General features: G+C 39.7%; 1 long non-coding RNA gene across 2 annotated transcripts; it reads right to left on the bottom strand.

Annotated features, from left to right (window-relative positions):
- Positions 1–8946: 8946 nt before the first annotated feature.
- LOC147380173 (uncharacterized) lies at positions 8947–16593 on the bottom strand. 2 transcript variants are annotated; one of them, XR_015134827.1, is made up of 3 exons: positions 16454–16593; positions 15675–15761; positions 8947–9081 (listed from the first exon to the last, which is right to left on the bottom strand). It is a non-coding gene; the product is annotated as an uncharacterized LOC147380173 (long non-coding RNA). The 2 variants fall into 2 exon arrangements; XR_015134822.1 differs by having other exon boundaries at positions 8953–9084.
- Positions 16594–27772: the final 11179 nt, after the last annotated feature.

Raw genomic sequence — 27772 nt, 5'->3', positions numbered from 1 at the left:
TTAACCCCTTCTTGGAATACACAAATTCTGAATTTACTTTAGAATTAACCTTAACTTCTGAGATTCTAGTAATTTGAGGAAGAACTAGGAATATATCCATTATAATTATTTCAGACTGAACTGAAAACATTTATATCTATCTTATTGAACTTTCTGGTTTACTTTTGATGATTTATGAGAAATAAACAGGACTTCACTTGAGAGTTTGCGTGAAAGCTTTGCCAATAAGACACATCAGTCAATAGGCGCTTGCTTCTCAAGACAGACATGTTACACAATGTTCTTCACTACATTTTCCTACTGGAAGGATGTGTAATGTATGTACCACTTCTGTCATTAAGGGTATGGATCTTGCTTAGCATGACATTTTGTGGGATCCTAGTTGTGTGGTATATTTACAGGCATCTAAACGAATGAATAACATCTGATGAGTTCAAAGCACACACATTAATGGTACTATGGACATCCTTCTGAATAAACTACAGAAACAAATCCACATTCTGTGGTAATGCTTCCATCTGCCCTATGATATTCCTTATTGTAGAATATCATACAGTGGTGGTGTCACAAATGTTATGTCTCTAGAGCATCATGTAACCTTGGGAGCAGAAATATCTGAAGAACCAAAAAAGAGCAAAGGCTATAATTAAAAATAAGCCCCAAGAAATAGTTTCCATGTGGTTGCGAGAAGCCCTTGAGCACAGCTGGAAAATTTCAGGCTGAAATATGTTGGAACAATAGTTTACAGAGGAAAGTAGCTGGGTTCGTGGTTATACTTGGAAGTGAAATTTCCTTGCTTGGTCATAATAGCAAACTAGCTATAAAGTTTGGAAAAATATTTCCTAAAGGAGATTGTCAATCCCTGAATTACCAAGAGAAATATAGTAGAAGATGATTTCTTACATGAGAGTATGGGCTTATACTCACATTAAGTATAGTTTATTACATACAAATGAAATTAAGTTTCTAGGTATAAAGAAAAGTACAGATTTACTTAACAAAAGAGAGTTGAATCCAAAATTTGGGAGAGGAGATTAGAATTTAGTATAAAGTTGTAAATCTTTGTATAAAATTTTAAATCTTAGTACAAATCTCTCCTTTCAGTATTTGAATAAACATTAAATTATCTATCTATTCACTGTTCCAGATTTGCTTCTTCTTCTGTATTTTGTTGTTGTTGTTGTTGTTACTGTTACTGGTATCTTCCTTTAGGTCATCTACTCGAAACTTTCATGTTATTTTTTATTTCTGCCTTTATTCAGATTAAATCACCTGTTAATTTCTTTCAACTGGACTGCTAATAAGTCATTCACATCCATATCAATTTTTTAAATTGTTTTAAGATGCTGGGATTATTGAAAATAGTCTTAAAAGAAATGCCAGGCAAGCAGAGAAGTACTGTTAAGTTGTAAAGTCTTCAGGTGTGGATAATCATTTGGAAATGGGAGGAGGGGAGAAGGGTGGTTAATTTGGGGTTGATGAAATTTTAAGAAATCACTGCATTGAAAAGTTAGAGTAGAATCTAGGAATAGGGATGGAAAAGCTGAAAACAGATGTGTAGCAGGCACATGTGGGCAATTGTGAATAATATTTTGGATGATAGAGGTACATTTTAGAACAAGAATGTATATTGCTGCTGACAAGCAGTATTATCAAACTATTAAAAATGATTCCTAATATGGATCTATCTGGGGTGAAAATGGAATCTCCCTTCTAAGAAAGTAGCTTTAGTCAGTATTTCTTCAAATTTCAGTCATATTATTAGTAAATTGTGAGTTGTTAGAATATAGATTTTGTTCAGTTTTTTAAAAATAATGATAAGAAATCTTATTGTTGCTGAAAAAGGAACTTAAAAGACCAGGGCAAACTATAGTTGTCTTAATGTGTATGCTTGCTCAGTGGTTAGGATATCAACATATGACAAATTGAAGTACTTTGTTACAGACCCAAATCATCATATAAGTTCAGTGAGTCATTTGGTAAATGTTAGGATTGTTACTAGTTGTATTAGTTTTCTGTTGCTGCATAACAAAGTATCCCCAGTTTGGCAGTTTAAAACAAAACCCATTTATCACTCAGTTCTGTAAGTCAGAAATCTGGGATGGCCTGGCTGGTTCTCTGCTCAGGGTCTCACAGGGCTGAACAGAGGGTATTTTCAGGCTTTGTAATTAACTGGAGCATGGCGTCTTCCCTGTTTATTGGCAAAATTCAATTCCTTGCAGTTATGTTAGGCCTCTGTTTCCTTGTTTGCCATCAGTGGGTTTCTGGTTTTATCTCGAGAAGACCATCTGCAATCCTTCTTAGGGTGGCTCCTTCCATCCTCATGGCAGCAAGTCCTTCTCACACATCAGGTCTCTTTGACTTGGCTTTTTGCTATCAGCTGGAGAAAGCTTTCTGCTTTTAAAAGATTCATGTGATCAGATCAGGCCCACCTGGATAATCTCCCTGCTTTCAAGTCAACTTTCACAGAGCATAACATAAGTGCAGGAATGATATCATATCACATCTCATCTGGGGTTATGGGAGACATCTCTGTGTGTGTATGTGGCAGGGGTGTGGGTGTGGACAGGGATGCATTTTAGAAATTTTGCTTGCCACACCTGTGTGATGTCAGCAATGGCATAGTGAGGTGGTGGGTCACAACGTAAGCCAGTAAGGATGACAGGTAGGATAGGATTTTTCTTCCTATTGGATCTGCAGGTACACTTTCATCTCCTTTTCAATAGATTTAAATAAAAAACCAAATTGCATCAGAAAAACTAAATAAATTCTGTTTGCAAAACTAGAATGCCCTAATTAAATGAGAGTTAACAATGTAGGAATCAGTAATTTTCAAAGAATTAAAATTCACTTAGGATGATATTTAATAAAATGATTATAGAAACATTTTCAGTGAATTTGAAGACAAGCCACCAGCATCTTATGCAACTTTCTCATGACAGCAATAAACCCCATACATGTTGGCCAAAGGGCTGTAGTGAGATAAAATCATTTATCATTCTTAAACAAGGAAAGGCATAAGAACAAAATCTTGGATTGCCATGATTTTCTATAGTTTAAGAGAAAAGGAGGCAAATACTGCTTTCTTAGGAAAACATTTCCTAACAAAATGAGTGGCCTTTTCTAAGATTGCCTTACCAAAATGAATATATGCTCCTTACCTACCTCCCTGCCCCACACCTTGTGTTCTTATGAATGCTGTTAAAAAACTCTCATAGGAAGAATTTTTTGCAACAAAGTTTGAGCAGATTATGGTTAATTATATAAACCATTATAACTGAACAAAATTTCATTTTAGACATATTCAAGTGTATAACATAATTCAATCCCCTGAACTGTCCTTCAGAAATATTAATGGATTTAATTCAGAAATAAAATACGAAACTGAATTACTAAAAAAGAATAAATCTCACTAAAATATATATGAGTAAATTTGTTTCTGGATTTTACCATAAATAGAAATACTATTTTTTTCTGCTTAGCAATGGATGAATAACTGATTTGGAAATTTGTAAGATATCGAGCTATAATTTGAGTGAATTTTCATTTCTATTTTCTCATAGGAAATTTGGTGGGAAGGGAAAAGGACAAAAGTTATATTGTTATTATACTGGCCCCTATAAATCTAGTCTGATTATCACCTATGAATCTTTTCCTAGAATATTAAAGCCAAACCATATTATAAATTAGTAACTATATTATAATTATGTTATAGAGAAAAGAACCCTTTTCTTTCCCTTTTCATTTTAAATAGGTAATTTTTCTTTTAATTTCACAGGTCAATTTTTGTCTTCTAATAATAATTCCACAAATATATGCTTATTCATGAGAAATTTTATTCAATTATTTCATTAAAAAGCTTATATGAATCAAATTTAATGATTTATCAGCATGTATAATTTACTTTTACTTTAGAATAAACCATACATACAGAAAAACTCATTAATCAGGATGTCATTAATTCAAAATATGTAAATATTCAACTTGGACTAATTGGAATTAACCTTTACATGATCTGTAAAGAGATAATTAAGACATGTTTTAGTTTAATACAGAGCAGGCACTGAGGCAAGGGAAATGTTTAGCCTGATATAAGAATAATTTTCCCTTAGTTCTTTCATATACTATTACATTTCAAAATATATCTTTTAAAATATATAAAATGTATATAAAAATTACATATTACATCACATAGAAATAAAGCACCTTTCTCAAGCTATGTTTAATTTTCACCATTTATCCAATAATTAAACGTTTATTGGGCACCCAAACCTGGTGCTTGTGACAACCTAGAAGGGTGAGATGGGGTGGGAGGGGGGAGGGAGGGGACACACATATACCTATGTCTGATTCATGTTGATATTAATACATGGCAGAAGCCAACACAATATTGTAATTATCCTCCAATTAAAAAAAAATTAAAAAGAAAAAAATGTTTATTGAGCACCAACTATGTTCCATGCACTGCACCAGAAAAAATAATAATAAAAATACCAATGGAAAATATTTAAAAAGTATACAATGCCATGTGCTAGACTTTCTGCTAATCTAACACATATTATTTCATTAAGTCCTTGCCACAACCCTATTAGACATATTTAATTATTATTCACATTTTTGTGATAAGAGGACTGAAGAATAAAAGATTATATAACTTCCCCAAAGTCATAGCTAGTCCTATACTCAGAATATACATTAGGTAATCTAACTCCAGAGAGAAAAATTATGACTATTATATCAACAAAAGTGATTTAAAAGATAGTATTCCTGCCCTCATCAAACTTACAACCTACTTACTAGAGACAATGTTAAAGAAATAAAATAAGCAAATATATAATTGTAATTAGTAATATATTTTATGAAGAAAAATGATAAATAATTGTGGGAAGACCTAATTTAGGTAGAGAGATGAGGTTGTCTCTGAGGTGATGGTATTTAAGCTGAGACTCTGTGTAGGGTCCCTGGATAAGGAAATGGCAACCCACTCCAGTATTCTTGCCTGGAGAATTCCATGGACAGAAGAGCCTGGTGGGCTACAGTCTGTGGGGTTGCAAGAGTCAGACATGACTTTGTAACTAAACTCAACTCTGAGTAGGGTGAGAGTTGGCCAGGACACCATTAGGGAGGAATGGCATTTTCCATCTGGCGAGATGAGAGTGGAGAAAGATGCTAAGGTGTTAAAAACATGGTAGTTGAGGAACTGAAAAAAAGTCAGGTGCTAGAGAGTTTGGGTTTTGACTGGATTCGTAGCAGTAGAAATAAAGATAAATGAATGGATTGAGTACTGGTTAAAACAGAGGTGACAACTGATGGGGGTGTGTGTGGGGATATATTGTGGTGATAAGGAAGAGGGTAGAAAAAAAGGAGGAAGTAGAAATGCTAAGAAGAAATAGCCACAGAAACAGAAAAATCAGAGAGTAAAGGTGTCAAAAAGCCTAGAGGAGAGAATCTTTAAAGAAAGTGTTCAACTGTGTTAAAAAACCCTTTGGAAATCAAAATAAATGATACTGAAAATTTTCCAGTTTATTTGTGAACATGGAGATCATTAACAACTTTTTCAAGAAGAGTGTAAGTGATATGATGAGGGTTAACACAAGATTAGAGGCCATTAAGGAGAGAGTGGAGAAGGCAATGGCAACTCATTCCAGTACTCTTGCCTGGAAAATCCCATGGATGGAGGAGCCCGGTGGGCTGCAGACCATGGTGTCACTGAGTCGGACACGACTGAGCGACTTCACTTTCACTTTTCACTTTCATGCACTGGAGAAGGAAATGGCAACCCACTCCAGTGTTCTTGCCTGGAGAATCCCAAGGGATGGGGGAGCCTGGTGGGCTGCTGTCTATGGGGTCGCACAGAGTCAGACACAACTGAAGGGACGCAGCAGCAGCAGCAGCAAGGAGAGAGTAGGTAATTGGTAAACAATTCTTTTGAGAATGTTAACTTTCATGGGCAGTAGCTTGCAAATGTATATATTAAGTTGATGACATTGACGAGATGGATTAAAAAATACAAATTATTTGCTTTTCTTCCCATTTCTAATTTTCTTCCCCTTGATTTTGTGCTAGTTTTAGTGACTTACAGGTCAATAGGATGTGGCAAAAGTTATGTCTGGGGGCTTCTGAGATAAGTCATTAAAAGCTTTTCAGCTTCTAGCCTAGCTTCTTGCAACACTTGCTCTTGGAGTCATGAACCATCATATGAGAAGTCTAAGGATGAGAAGTCCATGCTCTGAGGAAGCCCAAGCTAGTCACATGGAGAGGCTAGGTGAGAGAGAGATACCTGGGCTGCCCCATCTATTCCAGCCATCCCAGTCCTAGGAATAGGACTGGAGGAAGAAGCCATCTTGAACACTCCAGATTTAGCAGATGTGATATGGAGAAGAATCAAGAAATGCAGCAGCCACCCAGAAATGAGGCTCCAGACATGTGGCCTCAGTTTTGCTGTTTAACCATCTCAACCCAGTTCAGTTCAGTTCAGTTCAGTCACCCAGTCGTGTCTGACTCTTTGCGACCCCATGGACTGCAGTACGCCAGGCCTCCCTGTCCATCACCAACTCCCAGAGTCTACCCAAACTCATGTCCATTGAGTCGGTGATGCCATCCAACCATCTCATCCTCTGTCGTCCCCTTCTCCTCCTGCCTTCAATCTTTCTCAGCATCAGGGTCTTTTCAAACGAGTCAGCTCTTCGCATCAGATGGCCAAAGTATTGGAGTTTCAACTTCAACATGAGTTGAGACCTCAGTTATCATGCAGTAGAGAGAAACTATGTTCTGCCCAAATTCCTGATCCACAATATAATGAACATAATAAATTAAGTTACAATTTTATGTCACTAAGTGTTGGGGAGTGTTTTCCCATAATAATAAATAATTGGAATAACTTTACACACAGTAGTTGTTCAATAAATACTCATTTAATTGAATAGCACAATTTGCAAAAGCAGTGTATTTAAAATTTAACAGAAGCACATGTCAAAAACTGGCCACAATTACACTTGTTAAAAATTTCTTAATATAATAAATATATAATTCAGCATTTCAATCAATTAATTGCTCATTTGCCTTCTAGTCAAAATTATTGACTTTTATATTCATAAATTATTGACACTCAAATTATTTAAACTTCATGTGTATATCAAGTAACATTTTTATTCTCTATTTTGAAAAATGCTTTGCATTGACTTGATATATTTACTTTGTCTCAGGCATTATTTTAGGAACTATATTTGTATCAAATCATTTAATCTAAGAACAGCCATGTCAGGTAAGTATGATTTTTCTCTGCATTTTGCAGAAGAGCAATCTGAAACACAAAGAAATTAAATAATATCAACAAGGTTGTACAGATAATACTGGATCAAACATGAAATTTGAATCTAGGCAACCACATGAATTTGAATCTACTCAGCTATAAGACAAAAACTGCCTGATTACCTTAAAACAGGGCCAGTCCTTCCTCCTGCCTTCAACCCCCACTCCCAATAATGTTTCAGTCCTTTCTTCTTAACTCCTGGTTGAATGCTGCTGCTGCTGCTGCTGCTGCTGCTAAGTCGCTTCAGTCATGTCCGACTCTGTGCGACCCCATAGACAGCAGCCCACCAGGCTCCCCCGTCCCTGGGATTCTCCAGGCAAGAACACTGGAGTGGGTTGCCATTTCCTTCTCCAACGCATGAAAGTGAAAAGTGAAAGTTAAGTCGCTCAGTCGTGTCCGACTCTTAGCGACCCCATGGTCTGCAGCCTACCAGGCTCCTCCATCCATGAGATTTTCCAGGCAAGAGTACTGGAGTAGGGTGCCATTGCCTTCTCCACCTGGTTGAATAAGGATGTGGTAACTGGAGTGCTTGACTATCAAGATGGGGGGAAAGTGAAGGAAAAGAGCTGAGGGCGCTTTCCAGGTGTAACAGTGAGAGACTACAGAGAAGAAGGTGGTTGCTCAGAGGGATGCACCAAGGAAGTTTCCCCTTGCATATCTCAGCCTAGATCTGACCTTCACCTCTTCCTACACCTGGGAGATCGAGGTGCTGAACCTGAATTAGTTATAGGATGAGTTTAAGACTTTGCATCTGTTCCAATATAAAATCTCTAAGCCCAATTTTACTTAGAGTTGACTATACATTTTAGCTATGTGTTAAATGAGGTTCGATTATTAAGTCACACATCCAAATAGAACTTCATTGTTAAGCTCTGAAGTCTTAAATATACTCAATATTCAAAATTCGTGAATAAATACAATTCCTTTCCTCCCAAAGAAAGCATAATCACCAAAATAAAGAGGCCATTCTGTTCTTCAGGAAGGTCTTGGCAGCTTTCAAATATTTCTCAGTGGCAACATCCCACATCAGCAAGTAAATGACATACTAGCTTGCTACCAAAGCTTTGTTACATGTCACCCAAAAATATGACTCCCAGTGGTAAATTCTTATAATGTTCCCTAAAATGTATGATTCCTATCATGTTTTAGAGGTGACTACTGATTGAGCTGGCAGGAGATAATTTTTTAGTGGGAAAACTTGAATTTTTTTTTTTTTAATGTTAAGGTTGACTTTATCCCATTAAAAGTGATGGTATATTAAGTTAAAATATCTTTTAAAAAATGAAATAGTGTATGGACTACAATGTCTGTCCTCCATATATTTATATTTTGCAGATAAGAAAAACTATTCACTATATAATATTTCAGACTGAGCAGATGTAATTTCTAAATTAGTAACACTGTAACCAACATTGTGACCAAGACCCTGATGCTGGGAAAGACTGAAGGCAGGAGGAGAAGGGGATAACAAAGGATGAGACTGTTGGATGGCATCACCGACTGTATGGACATGAGTTTCAATCTTTCCCAGCATCAGGGTCTTTTCAAATGAGTCAGTTCTTTGCATCAGGTGGCCAAAGTATTGGAGTTTCAGCTTCAGCATCAGTCCTTCCAATGAATATTCAGGACTGATTTCCTTTAGGATGGACTGGATGGATCTGCTCGTACTCCAAGGGACTCTCAAGAGTTTCTCCAACACCACACTTCAAAAGCATCAATTCTTCAGCACTCATCTTTCTTTATAGTCCAACTCTCACATCCATACATGACTACTGGAAAAAAAAAAAGCTTGATTAGTCTAAGCCAAATATGGTGATTAATTCCATCCATTATTGGTTTAGGCATGTGCATGCCTATGATAAATAATGAAACTCCTGTAACCATTTCCCTTTCACATTTCACTTTTTTCACTTCTCATGACGCTAAAATTTTCAGTAGAGGGCGCTGGAGACATTGTAGGGGGAAGTTGTTCAGTCTCTGAGTAGTATCCAGCTCTTTAATGGTCCTATGAACTGTAGCCCACCAGGCTCCTCTGTCCATGCAGTTTTCCAGGCAAGAATACTGGAGCAGGTTGCCATTTCCTTCTGCAGAGGACCTTCCCAACCTAGGGATTGAACTCATGTCTCCCGAACTGGCAGGCAGATTCTTTATCACTGAGCCACCTGGGAAGTACATACTTCTTCAATTTGCAGCCTGAACTGTGGGTGTGGGGACCTTGGGTGAGACCTGGCTGAGCCTGGGGCCCAGCACTCAATCTCTCTGTGATCTTGCAGTCTCAGCCTGGCCGTAACCTGGCTGACCTGTGTGTAGCTACCTGGGACCCAAAGTGGCGGGGGGTGGGGGTGGGGGTGGGGGGGGTGGGGTGGGGGGAGGGAGGGCAGTGTGCACAGAGGGGGAGAATCCATACAGAAAGCTAGCTCCCTCTGCAAGCCCCTCCCTGCCAGCGCTGCCCTTTGAAGGTCTTCTCTAGCTCCCTCTCCCCACCCCACACAAGGGAGCCAGACTCCCAATGGACACCCAACACCACAGGTAAATGACCCTGCTCCCGGGCCTGCACTGGGCATGGCTGCTGGTGATGTGACCAGACTCCAGACGGGCCAAGTTCCCTGCTCTGCTGCAGCTGAAGCACCTGCTTTGGCGAGGCTGGAGTTCCTCCAGGACTCACCCTTAGGTCTCAAATACTATAGAGAGGTTCTTTGTATTTTATAGTTACTGTTTTATCGTAGTTAATAATTCTTATATAAAACTTCCGTGTTTAACCTGCTGGGTGATTTCTCTTTTGAGTAGGCCCTGACTGCTACTGGGGGTTTCTGAGACACTGTATCTTCACTCATAAAAAGCAACGAATTAATCTGTGCTTCATTTCTCTGTCTCTGTTAATACATGTAACTCTTGGAACCGCACTTGTCATTTCTGGCCACTGCGAAAAAACAAGTGGAAAGAACCTGGAAATTATTTTTAAAATTTATTTTAGTTGAAGGATCCTTGCTTTATAATATTGTGTTGGCTTCTGCTATATATCAACATGAATCAGCCATAGGTATACATATCTCCCCTCCCTCTTGAACCTCTCTCTCACCTCCCACCTCATCCCACCCATCTAAGTTATCACAGAGCCCCAGTTTGAGTTCCCTGGGTCATACAGCAGATTCCCACTGGTTATCTATTTTACATACTGCAGTTTTTATGTTCCCATGCCACTCTCGTCATTTGTCCCACCCTCTCCTTCCCTCCCCGCTTCCCATGTTCATAAGTCTGTTTTCTATGTTTGCATCTCCATTGTATGTGTGCTAAGTCACTTCAGTCATGTCCAACTCTTTGCAACCCTATGGACTGTAGCCTGCTAGGCTCCTCTGTTTATGGATTCTCCAGGCAAGAATACTGGAGTAGGTTGCCATACCCTCCTCCAGGGGATCTTCCCAACCCAGGGATCAAACCCACGTCTCTTATATCTCCTGCACTGGCAAGTGGGTTCTTTACTATTAGTGCCACCTGGGAAGCCCTGAGTCTCCATTGGTGCCCTGCAAATGGGTTCATCAGTACTATCTTTCTAGATTCCATATATATACATTGAAAGTGAAAGTGTAAGTCACTCAGTCATGTCCGACTCTTTGTGACCCCATGGACTATACTATCCATGGAATTCTCTAGGCCAAAATACTGGAGTCAGTAGTCTCTATATTAATATGCAGTATTTGTTTTTCTCTTTCTGACTTACTTGATTCTGTGTAAGAGGCTCTAGGTTCATCCATCTCATTAGCACTGACTCAAATGCATTCCTTTTTATGGCTGAGTAATATTCCTTTGTATATAGGTACCACAGCTTCAGCTTCTCTATCCATTCATCTGTTGATGGACATCTAGGTTGCTTCCACATCCTAGCTATTATAAATAGTGCTGTAATGAACACTGGGGTACATGTGTCTTTTTAAATTATATCTCAGGGTATATGCCCAGTAGTGGGATTGTTGGGTCATATGGTTTTTATGGATTATGTATAGTTCTTAAGGAATTTTCAATACTATCTTCCACAGTGGCTGTATCAATTTACATTCCCAATAGTGCAAGTGTTTCTCCACACCTACTCCAGCATTTATTATTTGTAGATTTTTTTGATGATGGCCATTCTGACCTGTGTGAGGTGATATTTCACTGTAGTTTTGATTTGCATTTCTCTAATAATGAGCGATGTTGAGCATCTTTTCATGTGTTTATTAGACATCTGTTTGTCTTCTTTGGAGAAATGTCTGGGTCTTTTGCCTACTTTTTGATTGGGTTGTTTGGGTTGTTTTGTTTTGTTTTCTTCATATTGAATTGCAAGAGCTGCTTGTATATTTTGGAAATTAATCCTCTGTCAGTTGTTTCATTTGATATTATTTTCTCCCATTCTAAGGGTTGTCTTTTCACTTCTATACTTTCCTTTGCTGTTCAAAAGCTTTTAACTTTAATTAGGTCCCACTTGTTTATTTTTGTTCTTATATCCATTACTTTAGGAGGTGGGTCATAGAGGATCTTGCTGTGATTTATGTCACGGAGTCACGGAGTAAGAACCTGGATTTTTGATGACATCATCATATTACTGAATTAACCAACCTATGAGAGGTGGCCTCAAAAAAATCCCTCATATTTAAGCTACTATGGTTGAGATTCCTACTACTATAGCACCAACTGTTCATAAAGATACGTAATATTCCCTTGTTTAGAGTCATCATTATTCTAAAGGTTTGTTTTGTTTTGTTTTTCCAAGTAGTCACATTGTCTCTTTGGCAATCCTAAGTGATAACATTGACTGTTACTCCTTTTAGTCATTTGGTCGTATTACCCATTGTGCTTACAAATTCACTGTTATACTCATGAGGTCCTTTCCTTTCACTGCTACACATATTTAAGTCCCTCATATCATAAAATTATATAGGCATTTAAATTTTTTAAAATTTCTTTTCTGATTATGTTGTTTCTATCAACTTTTATGGCAAAAAAAAAAAGGCCAATGACATGAAGGCCCTTTGTGTTATTATTTTTTGGAAGGCTAAGACCCCTCTTAAATGTCAGTCCTTTCTCAGAAATCTAGAATCATCTTCTCCTGGAAAGGCGACACTTCAGCAGATTTCCAGCTTCTTTATAGGAAGACATCTGGGTATAATGGTTTATTGTAAGTCCGTATTTAGAATTAATATGTACACACAAAAGGAATAAAAAAGAAATACAGCACTCTAAATTCTATTATCTCACAACACCTGTGTCCCATAACAAGTTCTTACAAATTTTATCCTTGATTAAAAGAAAATCTTCCCAGAGAGTGGTGGGCTGCAGGAAAGGAACTGGCCACATGGCTTCTGCAAGTGTGTTCTGCTCATTATCCTGCTCTCACATGGCTACTTTGCTCTTAATTTTCTATGTGTGGTTGCCAGAATTTCCTTCACTTACTTGACTCCTTTGAAACTTCCTCCAGGAACATGTACAGCACTATAGGTATCATCAGTCCTGTCCAGTTGGAGCCAGTGATTATAACACTTTCTGTGGAAGTATGAAGATCTTGAAACAATTCACCTACCCCACCCCACCCAGGAATAAGATAAAATATCTGATTCTCACTCTTCTGTGTCTTAATGTTAAGATCTTCTCTATGCTCTGGTTCTTTTTGACTCCTCTTTTTCATCACAAAGTGGCTCTCTCCACACTCCTTTAGAGTGCTGCTTCCATTCTGGGCTTTGGGAGACCCAGAAAGAAAGAAATACAGCACTCTACAGTGACCCATTCTGGGCTCTGGCATTTCTGAACCGTTTCCAGACAGATTTGGTAACCTGCACAAATATATCAATACTTCCAACCTGCATAACATCTTCTAGTGAATGATGACAGACATTCTTTCTCATGGAGCTACTGAGGCAATTTGGCAACTACCAAAATTCACCACCACCTTACAGGAAAGGAAGATGCAGACTCTTAATGTGGAAAAGTAACTGTTTGGGTTTACCCCCAAAGAAACAGGATTAAGTGCTTAGATAAGGTTTGGGGGCAGAAATGAAGGAGAAAATACTGAACCTTCTTTTACTACCCACTTTCAATGCCCCTCCCCTACCAGTACTCAAGGAAACCTGTTAGCCTAAGAAAATGAAGGCAAGACCTTGGATACCTAGTGGGAGGGGGGATGAGGGGAAGGTGCTCTTCAACATGGGGTCTTAAACCCGAGAAACAAGAACTCCTCACCCAGCCACCTCCAGGTCAATGGGATCCTCTCCATTTCCATTCTCAACACTGCACTGAAAAATGTTGTAACCAATGACCATAACTGATGGTCAGAAAATGTCTTGATATTTGATTTTTAAAAATCAGAAAAAAAAAATTGGTGAATGTAACCCTTTGAAAGTCATGGAAGTCTCCAAAGATGAAACACTAGGGGCTCCCCTGATGGTCCAGTGGTTAAGAGTCCACTCCTTCCACTGCAGGGGGTATGGGTTTGATCCCTGGACAGGAAAACTAAGATTCCACATGCCTCGTGGCACAGCTTTAAAAACAACAACAGCTAAAAAATAGCCTCCAGTAAACTCTGAGGCTGAATTTGAGAAGTTATTCATTTTACAATGGGAGTAAGGAGTCTGGAAATTAAATATCAAGAGTGTAGCTTCCTTTTGTGAATTTACTGAAAGACCTGTCTACATTCTTGCAGAATTCTTGCTTCTGTTACCTCTGCTGCTTTTGTCTTTGGAAAAAATGAAGAACTCCTAAAACGATCTTGTAGACTGGTCTCTGTTGCCATGTTCTACTTGTCCTGCCTCCCTTCCATCCAGAACTGAAGGAGGATGAATTAGATGAGGATGGCGGCTCTTGCCCTATATCAGGACATCTCACAAATGATCTCAACTTCTTATGCCTCACACACCTATCCTGAAGCTCTCTTTAGGAAAACAAACCTCTAATCTTAAAATCTTTCAGATCAAGGTAGAACAGGAGACTTCCTCACATCCCCCTTCCCTTTGCACTAGGGATGGCATCATCTATCATCTTTGTGCCAGGGATGGCACAACTATTTTATCCTAATAGTGCCTCAGGTCCTTAATAAGGCATTCATTAATGCTTGATTTATGACTTGTCAAGTTTTAAAAATTTTACACAGCACTCTCATACTGTTTTTATGTCTTGGAATTTAACCTAAAAATTATGAACATAAATTATAACAGTTATAGGATATTTATTATAAAATTACATAAGTCAATATATATACATGTATATACACTCTGGAGAAGGAAATGGCAACCCACTCCAGTATTCTAGCCTGGGAAATCCCATGGACAGAGGAGCCTGCAGGCTACAGTCCCTGGAATCGCAGAAAGTCAGACATGACTTAGCAACTGTACAACACAACACTATATACTCTTATGCACATATGGAATATATCTATGTATAGCATATATCTATGTGTAACATAGATATGTTTACCAGTCCTTAATCATGTTGCTTTTGAGAAACATTTAATAACCCAAGAAAATATTTTTAAGTGTCAAATCAAGTTAAAAAGTGATGATCATATGTTCTGTCATCTTACATCATTTGTGTCTATACATGCCATAGAAAAGAAAGTGAAGTTGCTCAGTCATGTCGGACTCTTTGCAACCCCAAGGACTGTAGCCTGCCAGGCTCCTCCATCCAGGGAATCTTCCAGGCAAGTATACTGGAGTGGGTTGCCATTTCCTTCTCCAGGGGATCTTCCCAACCCAGGGATCGAACCCAGGTATCCTGCACTGCAGACAGCCTCTTCACCATCTGAGCCAAAAGGGAAGCCCCTATATGTGCCATATGTATATCCATATCTACACCAACTATATAATTTATTAGCTTTATTGCCTTTATCATCTGTTTCTTTTTTCTCCCATCATCTCCTCCACCATACTTCCATCTTCTTCCCCTCTTGTATTCACTAAAATCTTAAGAATGTTACTATTTTGGAGTTAAGATGATAGCTGGTTTATATTTTCCTTTTTCTTCTTGGCTGTATTTTGTAATTTTTTCTGTAATAATTATATATAATTTGGCTTGCTCTCTGATTCCTACATGACTTCCTGTAATAAGTCATGATTAGAACTGTAGAAGTCTCAGAAATAGTCTCAGCCATAAAGATGACAATAAAAAAAGACCATTCTGCCTCAAGTATCAGTGGTTTCATATGGTTTGACTGGTTCTCAGTTTACACAGACTCTGAGAGCTGGAAAAGCCTCTAAGGTTATCTAAACCAAGTCTCTCATCTTAAGGTGAGTAAACTGAAATCCAGAGAGGCTGACACTCAATTGAAAAGTCACAGAGTTGGTGATGAATCCAAGTTTCTCACTGCAGAATTGCTTTAATAACAACAATATGAACTTACCTGAAATATCACTGTTTAATTCGGTGTCTGTTGGAAAACATGTACCTAACACACACATGCTTAATGATGACCACAGGGTTGGCATCTCTAAGTCAGAATGGGAGAAAAAATGGGAGAAAATAAAATGGGAGAAAAAAGTCTTAATTCCAATATACCATGACAAACTTAAATATGTTATGCACAAAATAGCTTCAAATTGTGGGCTTAATGCTACTTCATTTTTAAAGGGGAACTAAATGTCCGTTATAAGAGGAGACACTTTCTAAAGATACCATGCTAATGAAACTCAAGCTATAATTTTTATCCACTAAGAAATGAATGCCAGTACATCAAGAAATTCTTCTAGAAAGTGTTATGCTGCTACTGCGGCTGCTAAGTTGCTTCAGTCGTGTCCGACTCTGTGCGACCCCATAGACGGCAGCCCACCAGGCTCCCTCGTCCCTGGGATTCTCCAGGCAAGAACACTGGAGTGGGTTGCCATTTCCTTCTCCAATGCATGAAAGGGAAAAGGGAAAGTGAAGTCGCTCAGTCGTGTCCGACTCTAGCAACCCCATGGAATGCAGCCCACCAGGCTCCTCCGTCCATGGGATTTTCCAGTCAAGAGTACTGGAGTGGGGTGCCATTGCCTTCTCCAAGAGTGTTATATTTTAGATCAAAATTTATTGTAAAAATCAAATACAAACTTAAAATCATTCTTATTATATATAATATAAATATTATATAAGTATGTGGGTGAAAATAATTGTCATGGTTGGAATACATTAGTAGCTTTATCTTACCTGAGCTACATTTTTCATCTTTGAAACGAGGACTTCCCGTGCATCCTACCTTCCTCCTACTACTCAACACACAAATTGACAATCTAGACCAGACTGTGTTCTGTAAAACTGGAGCAGAGAAATTTGCAAGAGCCTTCATCTGAGCTCCTGGTTCCCTGACTCCTGTTATTTGATCTAGTTCCGTCTGGCGTGTTGTTTGTGTTTATATAGCGTAATAAGACGTGAGCTGCCCACCACAAGCCATCATGATCCGTGGCACTTCCCAGCTGACTGCCATCCTATTATATTAATTGAACGCAGGATATTCTGCACACACCGCTGATTACCCTCGTTTATTTCAGTTCCTAAAGACCCAAGATTTCTCTTCGTGCCCTTAAAACATTGCTCTACTCATTTGGATCCAATTAGCTTCAGCTAACAAAAATACATGACAACAAAGCTCTGGTTAGCCATTGCTTTTTCTAACGACATAATTGGTGAGTTTTTAGCCCATGAAAGTAAAGACACTGGGAATTAAGTTAAAGTATTTTCTGTGGGTCTGAGAAATATTAATTGCAGGCATCTGGGCTCACTTCCTTAAAGAAGATTTGTGATTTCTATTTAACTAATAAATGTTGACATAATTGAAGAGCTATAAGCTCCATATGCTGGACTTTCTGAAGAATTTCTGACTATACCCTTGTTTGGTTAAGCAACAAAATACTTTGGCACTAACACTATATCATGGTTTACTAGTACTAATTTAATTTTTATAATGACATTGAATGGTTAGAGATCTTACCCAAAAGAGCTTCTTTAGGATTTATTAAAACATGCAAATTTATCTCAAAGCTATAAAAGTATCATTAGTTTAATGAATAACTATATAATTTTAACAAATTTTTTTTCTCAGTGAACTGATTTTTCTATTCTAGTATACTATTTTAGTTCCAGAATCTGGGACCAGACTCTAATGGTTTATGTTTTAAAGGTAATACTCTTTGCAGTGACATTTTGGAATAATGATGACAACTTCAAAGGATCTTTTTAGATGTATTCTAGATGAAAAAAATTGAATGGATCACAATAGATTCTATAACAAATTACATTACCTTACTTCTTAATAACAAGGTTATAACCAAGAAGTTCAGCAATTTTTCTGTCTCTTTGACTAGGTGTTTGTACATTGTACAACTGTCCTTCATGGTATAAAAATCTGCATTTTGATCTGTTTTGAAATATAATCAATTATCATATACTAGTCTGAGGAAATTTCACTGCTAAATTATAACCTCAAGCAGAAGTCTTTGTACTTATCACTCCTTCGAGAGTCTTAGTTTTTAAATGGTGTTCTCTTTGCATTTTATGCTTTTTTTCCCCCTTCCATCCCAAACTTGAAAAGACAAGGCCAATCATAGTCAAATACTGTAAAAGCTGTGCTCCCATGGTTTTTATGTAAAGTTAATAAAATAAATAAGAGGCAGCTGTGCATTTCAGGAAATAACTCTATGGAGGGGTTCTGGGAATACTATAACCACAAGTGTGAAGCTGGAGTCACCAGAAACCCTCAGTGGAATTAGAGCTCAATAAATCAAAATTTGCTCTTTTACCTCTATGGTATAACTCTGTATTCACTGTGGTACCTATGCTTTGCAGCACTCTTGCTGCTACCTTTTTAATTATTGTGGAACTTCTTGTTTCCTGTTGCGGCAGGTTTAGATTGGGGAGGCATCTTTGGCTGTGTGCTTGGTTGTGGTGTGTCTCAGATACTCAGGGTCCAGGACTGTGGCATGGTAATAAATCCCTCTCACCTGCCATCACCAAATAAGAAAAGAAAGAATGAATATGAAGAACTGTGAGGCATTTTGATACCATTTTGTGGAGGTACATAATAAATACATCCTTGCCACGCTGGTACATCACACATATTAATGTTAATAGGTTTGTGGATTGGCAATGGTCCACCTATAAGACCCTGCAGGCTACTGAGTCTTGTAGCTAACTGATAGGCTATGAACTACTCTTTTTGACAATCGCTGCAGTAAAGCTGGAGAAGGCAATGGCACCCTACTCCAGTGCTCTTGCCTGGAAAATCCCATGGATGGAAGAGCCTGGTAGGCTGCAGTCCATGGGGTTGCTACGAGTCGGACGCGACTGAGCGACTTCACTTTCACTTTTCACTTTCACGCAATGGAGAAGGAAATGGCAACCCACTCCAATGTTCTTGCCTGGAGAATCCCAGGGACGGGGGAGCCTGGTGGACTGCCATCTATGGGGTCGCACAGAGTCGGACACGACTGACTCGACTTAGCAGCAGCAGCAGCAGCAGCAGCAGCAATACAGTTATCATTCTTCTCTTTAACTTATGCATTCCTCAATTGAAAATCTGAATTATTTTTTTACCAGAATTTCTTTTTCTTGTATGTCTCCTCCACTCCCATTTTAAAGTACTAGCAAAATCTTAATTTCTTTAATTGAGAAAACACTAAGCAGATTTATCTTGCTAAGCAGATCAAACCCCTTCAAAATCCACATCCATCTAGAGTATGGGTTCAAATTCTGGTCTTTATCATTTGTTAGCTCTATAACCATGGATAGGTTACTTAGTCTTTAAATGTCTCATTTTTTTTTTCTAAAATGTCAAAAATATTAGTACCCATCTCCTAGGATTGCAGTGAGATTTATTAGTAAGCTTCTGCCATGTCACAAACCATCAAGAACTTAGTGGCTCAATACAATAAACATGTATTATTTCTACAACTCCAAGGATCAGCTAGGAGAGCCTTCTGATCTGGAGAGGCCTGGCTGAAGATGGCTAGCTTGGGGTGGTTTTATTTACATGTCTGAACGTGTCTCATCATCCAACAGGCTAACCCAGGTTTCTTTACATGGTGCTCTCAGAGCAACAAACAAGAACAAGCCCATTTTCAAGCCTCTATTTGCTAATGCCTTTTGATGAAAGAAAATCACATAGTCAAGTCCAAATTAAAGGGGTAGAGAGACAGACCCTATCCCTTGATAGGAGAAGTGGGAATTCATACCACAAAGAAGCATATAGTCAAATCTAGGTAGAATTTGTGATTTGCCATGAGGATGAGATGAGTTAGTAGTGCTGAGAGGCAAGTGCTTCGGATGAGAGATGGTGTATATAAAGAGTTAAATGTTATCTACCCCAGTTTTTTAAGGAATCTCCACATTCTTCTCCATAGTGGCTGTACTAGTTTGCATTCCCACCAACAGTGTAAGAGGGTTCCCTTTTATCCACACCCTCTCCAGCATTTATTGCTTGTAAACACCAATACAGTATACTAACGCATATATATGGAATTTAGAAAGATGGTAACAATAACCCTGTATACAAGACAGCAAAAGAGACACTGATGTATAGAACAGTCTTTTGGACTCTGTGGGAGAGGGAGAGGGTGGGATGATTTGGGAGAATGGCATTGAAACATGTATAATATCATGTATGAAATGAGTCACCAGTCCAGGTTTGATGCACAATACTGGATGCTTGGGGCTGGTGCACTGGGACGACCCAGAGGGATGGTATGGGGGGGGGGGGGAGGAGGGAGGAGGGTTCAGGATGGGGAACACAGGTATACCTGTGGCGGATTCATGTTGATATATGGCAAAACCAATACAATATTTTAAAGTTAAACAATAAAATAAAATAAAATTTAAAAAAATAAACGTTATCTACCACTTTCATCAAGTGTGTAAATAGCACCATCTTCACACACAGCTCTCACCATTAGAGCAAGTTTTGTGTTCTCTCTTTTATATGTAAATTTAAAATGATATCAATTTGGATGCTGCTGAAATTCCGGTGTTCAACTTCTGAGTCCTTTGCAATATCCTCCCAGATGGACTCTCTTTAAGAAGGTAACACGGTCATTACAGGAAAAAAAAAAAAAAAAATCTCTTCAATTCATTCTTTATACTGCTTCCAGAGTGATAAACTTTTACAAAAAATCTGGGTTCTTCTTTTTTAATTTCTAACTTTCTGGCCCTGTTTTCCACAATATTCTCATCTTGCCCCCAAACTCAACCCACATGCCTTGAATTGCTGCTTAAATTTGCTAAAACTTTTTGCAAATGCAATTCCTTTTGCCTGTAATGTTCTCCAGTAACACACAGAGAATGGGAACATTGCGAAACGTTATGTTTTTAAAAAGACCACCCAGCATATCTCCTGCAGAGATAAGGACTTCCCTCTTCTGTAGCATTCTCTACATGCTAGAAACCGAATCCACATTTCATTCACAAGAGAATCCTTTTCAACACAGTACTCCAGGTAGCTACTAACATCTAACTGTTCAGAATGTGAACTTACAACATAAGGGTGAATTCTGACTACTGTGAACATTTCCTTTTTTGTATATTTTTATTTGCTTTCTGTGCTCACAGTTTCACAAAAATATAAACCAAAAGACTGGTGCAAAGCAGAGGAATCACTCTTCAGTGGTGAAAAGAATTGAAATAAGTGTATGATCAGGAAAGCTCAGTGAGATTAAGGGAACTGTAGGGTCAATTCAAGTAGAACTGAGATATCAGAAAAATGAACTCTGTCTTTCAGAATAAATGGACAACTACCACAGGAATATGTGTATATGTTTCCCTGTGTGAGGCCAGGGTCTATCAGAGAAGGGCAGTGGAGAGTGTAGGTTAGCAGGAGTGATGCTGAAAGGAAACCATACCAGAATAGCACAGGAGTTCATTACTAGCTTCTTGAAGGTAGTGACAGTTTCTGACAATTTTTCTGTTTTTTTGTTTGTTTGTTGTTAGCAATTGTACAGTGCAAGCCACCTAAAGGAACACTGTGAACTGCTCTGTGTGATGAATGAAAAGATTCATAATGCAGTATTCAGCTTTAGCTCACAGAATGAATGTACATTCTTTTGCCCATTAACACAAAGTGTAAGAACAATTTCTGATATGGGGAATAGCTTCCGTCAGAAGAAATAAGTGTCAATGTTCTCTAACTTTGCCTTGGAGAAGGGGATCTCGAACTACACCTTCCTGGAGTCTGTTCAAACCAGTAGAATCAGTAGTATGTGAAGTTGGGCTTGGGTGAAAACATCTAGATTAGACAGGGAATGCGAGTGTCTACTCCAGGATTACTGAAGGACAGGGACACTGTTCATGCAGATGATCCCATTCCTACCCTGAAATAATCCTAGCTCTTTCTTTAGACAGGTTTCTTGACTGTGGGTGATTCTAACCCCTCAGGGACATTGGCTAATGTCTGGAGATGTTTCTAGTTGTTACAGTGGGCAGGGGATGTTACTGGCATCTAATGCATAGAGGCCAGGGCTTCCCAGGTGGTACTAGTGGTAAACAACCCCCCTGCCAATGCAGGAGACATAAGAGATGTGGACTCAGTCACTAGGTTAGGAAGATTCCTGGGAGGAGGGCATGACAACTCACTCCAGTATTCTTGCCTGGAGAATCCCATGGACAGAGGAGCCTGGTGGGCTGCAGTCCAAAGAACTGCAAAGAGTCAGACATGACTGAGAGACTTTGCATGCATGCATCTGATGCAAAGAAGCCAGGGATGTGGCTAATCATCTGCAATACACAGAATAGCCCCTCACAACAAAGGTGTCCATGCTGCTATTGTTGGGAAACCCTGCTTTAAAGCAGATCTAGTATTGGTCCGGATCAAATTTGGGGGTTTCCAACCCTTTATAGGATCACTTCTTAATAGTGAAGTATATCTTGTGATGGATACTATTCTAAATAGAGAGGTGGACCATAAAGAGCGCTGAGCGCTGAAGAATTGATGCTTTTGAAATGTGGTGCCGAAGAAGACTCCTGAGAGTCCCTTGTACTGCAAGGAGATCAAACCAGTCATTCCCAAAGGAAATCAGTCCTGAATATCCATTGGAAGGACTGATGCTGAAGCTGAAGCTCCAATATTTTGGCCATCTGATGCGAAGAACTGACTTATTAGAAAAGACCCTGATGCTGGGAAAGATTGAAGGCAGGAGGAGAAGGGGATACAGAGGATGAGATGGTTGGATGGCATCACCAACTTGATGGTCTTGAGTTTGAGCAAGCTCTGAGAGTTGGTGGTGGACAGGAAAGCCTGGCATATACCAGTCCTTGAGGTTGCAAAGAGTCGGACACAACTGAGCAACTGAACTAACTGTGCTCAGTGCTCAGTCGCTTCAGTCATGTCCGACTCTTTGCAACCTATGGACTGTAGCCCACCAGGCTCCAGTGTCCACGTGATTCTCCAGGCAAGAATACTGGCGTGGGTTGCCATGCCCTCCTCCAGGGAATCTTCCCAACCCAGGAATCGAACTGATGGAGTGAAGTATAATTCTTTCCTTCCCCTAATTTTACTGAGACATAGTTGACATACAGCACTGTGTAAGTTTAAAGTGTATAGTATAATGATTTGATTCACATAAACTGTGAAATGATTACCATGAATAAATTTAGTTAACTTGAATCATCTCATATAGATACAAAAAAAGTAAAAACATGTTTTTTTCCTTGTGTTGAGAACTCAGGATCTACTTCCTTCAATTCAGTTCACTTCAGTTGCTCAGTCGTTTCCTACTCATTGTGACCCCACGAATCGCAGCACGCCAGGCCTCCCTGTCCATCACCAACTCCCGGAGTTCACTCAGACTCACGTCCATCGAGTCAGTGATGCCATCCAGTCATCTCATCCTCTGTCGTCCCCTTCTCCTCCTGTCCCCAATCCCTCCCAGCATCAGAGTCTTTTCCACTTCCTTAACAAGTTCCAAATATGCCATACAAGCAGTGTTAACTAGAATCATCATGTTGTACATTGCATCCCTAGTAAATGTCTTGTAACTGAAAATTCATACCTTTTGACTGCCTTCATCTAATTCCCCTTCTATATTTTAATAATATGTTTTAGAATAACAATAACTTTATTAACTGAATCATTACCATTTTCTTTTCTTAAAAATAAGATCTTTAAAGGTTTAAACTTAACTGGTTTTGAGGAGATTTTATTTTAAATGAAGCAGAAACTGCTCAATCAAACTTAAAATGGCCTTGAAATAAACTAAACTGATTTCTCTCAAATTGGAATCTCTAACCAATAGTAACCAGGCCACAATTACAAGCAGTATTCACAACCTGGGCCTTCAGAGTACCAAATGGAGCCCTTGAGGCTGATATAGTAGATGAACTTGTATTGGTTTGGATTTCATTATGCTTAATAACTATGATAAATGCCAGTCACGGATTCTTGCAAATTCAATCCTGGGAAAGTTTCCATAAAGATGTGACTCAGGTAAAACGAATGTGTTTTAAGTATCTAATCTACAGTGAACAATTTGTCCTATCCCCAAGGAATAAAACAGTAATTTCAAACACATGTTTGGGTAACTGGACAGTAAAGGCAATCTGAAGACTGCCATAGTAGCTTGTTTGAGAAAACGGTTTTCATGTGTAGTCTCACCGGCAAGATTCTGCTCAGATAGTAAAAATGATCCTGTCCAGGGAGGAGAGGCATCGGTTAGTTTTCAACGGTGCCCAACTGGGAACCACCAGTACTTTGGTGGGACCTCACAGAGCCCCAGATGGTCCACGTGAACTTTCTCATTCACAGAAGTTGTGCCTCAGGTCAACCCTTTCCTCCCTCTCTCATCCTTTCTTTCCCCTAATGTGTTCATGGGGAGATCCTAGTGGCTTTGACATTGAAACCATGCAACTGTTTGCATGTTTGCAGACAACAGACAGATGGAAAGTAGCACAGCCTGACCCAGTAATTGAAGGTACATTGCAAAAAACTCTGCATCAACGCCAGGGATCATAAAACTATTACCCTTCCAAATATATGATGATTTAAATGCAGAACATTTCCCTTATATTTAGACTTAGAGTAACATCACCTGAAAACTTCAGTTTTCCTTTGGGTTCACAAGGCTTCTTTATTTGGCATGGGAGAGGGAGGAAGCCTGATGACTAAAGTTGGATTTAGAGGATAAGGCCCGAAACCCCAACCCCGACCCTGGCCCTACGCACCTCCTTGGGGAACAGTCTGATGGTGCCATTACTGGTGCCTCAATACGGTTGGATCTAACAGGACAAAAGAATCTGATAGGACAAAAGAAAGATATTTTTCTCCTTAAATGTAACAACTGAAAGCTCCTTGGGAGCATGTGTTTTGAGTAACCATAGGTGATGGATACTCTGGTAAAAGTAAGTAACTACCTCAATCCTTACAATAACAGTAGAACCAAGGGCAGGGACTTGGTGTAGAGGGTGTAAATCCCAGCCAGGAGAAGTGATCTGAGGCTCCTGCCATGCCAAGTTTGTCCTTGGGGAACAGGTAGACCCTCAAGGATCCCCCGCTAGTATCAGCTGTGGTGGGGGGGCTGGCCATTAGGCCCACTTTTCTACCTTCCTCGCCATGGGGTCCTATCTTTCACCTCTTTCCCTCCATCTTGTCCATCTCTCATCTACTGTATCTTTGTTGAACCAGAGCACAATAAATAAAAAAAAAATCTGCCCTTTCCCTTCCTCTAGAGGAAGATGGCTAGAGGTGAAATCTGAGGTTCATTCTGGAAACTACTTCTCACTCACAAAGTCAGGAAGCCTGGGGAGACCAGAGCTAAGTCCTTTTTAGCAGGGTTTCTTTGAGATACTCCCCCTCCAGTTCAGAAGGACGTCGCTCTGAGAAAGTCTGAGGGCCAGGTGCTCTGGATTTGCTCAGGCACCTGTGCAGTTGAGAAGCTCCACTGGGCAAGCCCAGCCCCTCCCCAGTCTCTAATGGACCTCCTCATGGAGGCTCCTTTCAGTTTTTGTCTCAGTTCAGTTCAGTTCAGTCGCTCAGTCGTGTCCAACTCTTTGCGACCCCATGAATCGCAGCACGCGAGGCCTCCCTGTCCATCACCAACTCCCAGAGTTCACTCAGACTCACGTCCATCGAGTTGGTGATGCCATCCAGCCATCTCATCCTGTCGTCCCCTTCTCCTCCTGCCCCCAATCCCTCCCAGCATCACCGTCTTTTCCAATGAGTCAACTCTTCGCGTGAGTTGGCCAAAGTACTGGAGTTTCGGCTTTAGCATCATTCCTTCCAAATAAATCCCAGGGCTGATTTTCAGAATGGACTGGTTGGATCTCCTTGCAGTCCAAGGGACTCTCAAGAATCTTCTCGTTTTTGTCTACTCTTAACTAAATTAACAATAGAGACAGTAGTGGCCATTCCACTTGGAGGGAATGGAGGGAATGATTTCTTTTTCTAAAGAAAAAAAATACCTTAAAAATTCTGCATTACTTTCAAAAAATATAAAAAGAATAACCTTCCCAGTGACCACTGGATTGTTTTAATTTCCCAAACATTTTTTGGGCCTTGTAAATAGGGTTCAATCATTGGCAATTTTGTTCACTTAAGATAATGCACTATTCTAATAGGTACAGCTTTTGGTCTATCCTCACTTAGCTTGCCTCAGTCTAACCCCTCTCCTCTCTCCTGGGTCACGGTGAGCATAAGGATCTGTTTCCCCAGTCTTGTGTAAGTTCTGGCAGCTGTATGATGGGGTTAATGGTGACCTCCAAGAGGCTTATGCCATACCCAGGTCTACCGCACCCAGAGCCGCTCCCCTTGCAGCATTCCACTGCTGACCTGTACCTATGCAGGAGATACTCAAACACAGTTCTGCCTCAGTCTCTGTGAGGTCTCAGGATCCTGGTGCACATAAGGTTTGTTTGAGCCCTCCGAGAGTCTCTGGCGGGTATGGGGCTTGATTCTAAATGAGATTTTGCCCATCCTACCATCTTGCTGGGGCTTCTCTTTTGCCTTCTGTTTTTGCATCCCTTGGACACAGGGTATCTTTTTTTTGGTGGGATCCAACATTCTCCTGTTGATGGTTTTTCAGCAGTGACTCAGGAGAAAGGAGCAGTGATCTCACAAGAGACTAACCCAGACTTGCCCGTCAGTGTCCAAGAGTCTCCAGCAGAGGCGTGGGTCATCGGTGGCCTGCTGCAGGATTGGGGACACTGAGGGCAGCAGTGCCTGCATGGGACCTTTTGAAGGAGTGGCTATTATCTTCATTACCTCCATCATAGTTTGGCCTCAGATCAAATGACAGGGAGGGAACACAGCCCTACCCATCAACAGAAAATTGGATTAAAGACTTACTGAGCGTGGCCACGCCCATCAGAACAAGATCCCTTAGTCAGTCTCTCCAATCAGGAAGCTTCCATAAGCTCCATATCCTTCTTCATCAGAGGGCAGACAGGCTGAAAACCACAATCACAGAAAACTAACCAGTCTGATCACACTGACCACAGCCATGTCTAACTCAATGAAACTATCAGCCATGCCATAAATGGCCACCCAAGACCGACGTGTCATGGTGGAGAGTTCTGACAAAAGGTAGTCTACTGGAGAAGGGAATGGCAAACCACTTCAGTATTCTTGCCTTGAAAGAATCCAATGAACAGTATGAAAAGGCAAAAAGATAGGACACTGTGAGTTGAACTCCCCAGGTCAGTAGGTGCACAATATGCTACTGGAGATCAGTGGAGAAATAACTCCAGAAATAATGAAAAGATGGAGCCAAAGCAAAAACAACACCCAGTTGTGGATGTGACTGGTGGTGGAAGCAAGGTCTGATGCTATAAAGAGCAATACTGCATAGGAACCTGGAATATTAGGTCCATGAATCAAAGAAAATTGGAAGTGGTCAGACAGGAGATGGCAAGACTGAAGGTTGACATTCTAGGAATCAAAGAACTAAGATGGACTGGAATGGGTGAATTTAACTCAGATGATCATTCTATCTACTACTGTGGGCAGGAATCCCTTAGAAGAAATAGAGTAGCCATCATGGTCAACAAAAGAGTCTGAAATGCAGTACTTGGATGCAATCTCAAAAACGGCAAAATGATCTCTGTTCGTTTCCAAGGCAAACCATTCAATATCATGGTAATCCAAGTCTAAGCCCTGACCAGTAATGCTGAAGAAGCTGAAGTTGAATGGTTGCTTCTATGAAGACCTACAAGACCTTTTAGAACTAACATCCCCAAAAGATGTCCTTTTCATTATAGGAGGCTGAAATACAAAAGTAGGAAGTCAAGAAACACCTGGAGAAACAGGAAAATTTGGCCATGGAGTACAGAATGGCACAGGGCAAAGGCTAATAGAGCTTTACCAAGAGAACGCACTGGTCATAGCAAACATCCTCTTCCAACAACACAAGAGAAGACTCTACACATGGACATCACCAGATGGTCAACACTGAAATCAGATTGATTATATTCTTTGCAGCCAAAGATGGAGAAGTTCTATACAGTCAGCAAAAATAAGACCAGGAGCTGACTGTGGCTCAGATCATGAACTCCTTA

Source organism: Bos grunniens, chromosome 1 (genome assembly GCF_055505025.1).
Source record: "Bos grunniens cultivar Pamir isolate PY7600 chromosome 1, Bosgru_T2T1.0, whole genome shotgun sequence".
Taxonomy (NCBI): Eukaryota; Metazoa; Chordata; class Mammalia; order Artiodactyla; family Bovidae; genus Bos; species Bos grunniens.
This window is presented reverse-complemented; position numbering and strand designations above follow the sequence as displayed.